Source organism: Taudactylus pleione, unplaced genomic scaffold (assembly GCF_031769625.1).
Source record: "Taudactylus pleione unplaced genomic scaffold, aTauple2 ptg004111l, whole genome shotgun sequence".
In the NCBI taxonomy this organism is placed as follows: Eukaryota; Metazoa; Chordata; class Amphibia; order Anura; family Myobatrachidae; genus Taudactylus; species Taudactylus pleione.
Window position 1 is genome coordinate 1 of NW_028288405.1, and position 2,500 is coordinate 2,500.

The following is a 2,500-nucleotide window of genomic DNA, read 5'->3' on the forward strand; positions in this document are numbered from 1 at the left end:
GAGTTGGGGCTGACGGACGGAGCAGACCGCGACCGCCTGGAGTCGGACGGGGCCCGCCTGCCCTCCCGGGTCCCCCCCGGTGAAAGGGGGGGGTCGGAGCGCGAGGGCGGACGCCTGGTGGACCGGACGCCCTCGCGGCGGAGGGGGTGCCGGGGCGCGCCGTGGGGCCGAGGGGAGGGTCGGGTCTCGCCCGTGGAATCCGGCCGGGACCCCTGGGTTCCGGCCCGAGCGATCGTCCCTCCCCGCCGGGAGCGGGCGGGGTGCCTCATCGATCGGGAAGGGTGGCTCGGGGGGCGCCTCGAGCCTTCTCGCGCTGCGCCCCCCACGGATCTCTTCCTGGCTCTCTCTCTCTCTCTCTCTCGCCTCTTCGCCACCTATGAATCCGCCCGAGGAATTCCCTCGGACGTCACGGCGTCGCTGCTGCGCGCCACCTTTTGCGGGGGCGCCGGCGGAATTTACCCGACCTCCTGGAACCGGGTCCCGGCACGAGGCCCTTTTTCCCGACCTCATCGGGGACTTCCAGAGGTTGCAGTTCCCCTGTCTGCCGCCGGGTGGCGCTGCGCCGCAGGGAACGGGATGAAGGGGAAGGGGCCGTACCCCTTCGGCCCTGCCGGGGAGACCTCCGGGGGCTCCCGCGCTGGCGGAAGGGGCTCTCTCCCCGGTCGCCCCTGGAGCCCTGGCACGGAACGCCTCGCTCGCAGAATCTCCCGTGCTCTCCTGGAGCCCTGGCCGGGCCGCCTCGCTCGCAGAATCTCCCGTGCTCTCCTGGAGCCCTGGCTGGGACGCCTCGCTCGCAGAATCCTCCCGTGCTCTCCTGGAGCCCTGGCTGGGACGCCTCGCTCGCAGAATCTCCCGTGCTCTCCTGGAGCCCCGGCCTGGGCCTCCTCGGGTGGGAGAAGGCCCCCCCGGCCAGTCGCCTCGCTTTCTCTCTCCCTCTCCTAACAATCCGCCGGAGGGTTTCCCTCACGGGTCACGCCACCGGTGCCTGCGCGCCACCTTCAGCGGCGGCTTCTCCCTCTCTTCCCCGAAGCCTCGGAAGCGCAGGGCGGACGAGGGCACCCCGGTCCGACCTCATCGGGGGCCTCCGCAGAGGGGAGTCGGCCTCCCGTGGACCGCCGCCCCTTGGCCTGACGGGCCCCTGGGGGGCCGGGGAGGGGGCAGGGGCGAAGGCCGGTGCCCGCCGGCACGGCGGCGCCCCCCGGTGGCCACCCGGTGGCGCTGCAGCAGCACCCCGGGAGGGCAAAAAATTGAAATAAAAAAAAATAGAGCCACCCGTGAAATTAAAACATTGGGGGGAGTAAGGTGCAGACCCGCCCCGACCCGCGGCGCCCCCCGGTGGACGCCCCGCGACGCTGCACCAGCAGCGCCCCGTGAAATTATTACTATTATTATTATTATTATTATTATTTTGAAAAAAATGAAAAACAGCCACCCATGAAATTAAAACACAGGGAGAGTGCACGGTGCAGGCCCGCCCCGCCGCGCGGGCGCCCCCCCGGTGGACGCGCCCGGGGAATCGAAAAAATGAATAACAAAATGAAAATTTTTAAAGTAGCCACCCATGAAATGAAAACATAGGGAGAGAGTGCAAGGTGCAGAAACGCCCCCCCCCCCACGCGGCGCCCCCCGATGGACGCCCCGGGGAATCGAAAAAATGAATAACAAAATGAAAATTTTTAAAGTAGCCACCCATGAAATGAAAACATAGGGAGAGAGTGCAAGGTGCAGAAACGCCCCCCCCCCCCCCCCCCCACGCGGCGCCCCCCGATGGACGCCCCGGGAATTAAAAAATAAATAACAAAATGAAAATTTTTAAAGTAGCCACCCATGAAATGAAAACATAGGGAGAGAGTGCAAGGTGCAGGCCCGACCGAATCGTGGACGCCCCCCGGTGGACGCCCCGCGCCACTGCAGCAGCACCCCGGGAATTTTTTTTATTTTTATTTTTTTTTAAGAAATAGCCGCCCATGAAATAAAAACATAGGGGGAGTGAGGTGCAGACCCGCCCCGCGGCGCCCCCCGGTGGCCCCCCGGAAAATGAAAAAAAAAATAAACAAATTTGAATAGCCACCCGTGAAGTAAAAACATAGCGAGAGTGAGGTGCAGACCCGCCGCGCGGCGCCCCCCGGTGGCCGCCCGGGAATTTAAAAAAAATAAATAAAAAATTACAAATTATATGCCACCCATGAAATAAAAACATAGGGGGAGTGAGGTGCAGACCCGCCCCGCCTCGCGGCGCCCCCCGGTGGCCGCCCGGGAAATGTTTAAAAAAAAAAAAAAAAATGACATAGCCACCAAATGAAATAAAAGCATAGGGTGAGTGAGGGGCAGAGTCGCGGCGCCCCCCGGTGGCCGCCCCGGGAATTAAAAAAAAAAAAAAAAATTCTATAGCCACCCATGAAATAAAAGCATAGGGTGAGCGAGGTGCAGACCCGCCCCGCCTCCCGGCGCCCCCTGGTGGCCGCCACTGGAATTTAAAAAAAAATAAATTATGTAGCCA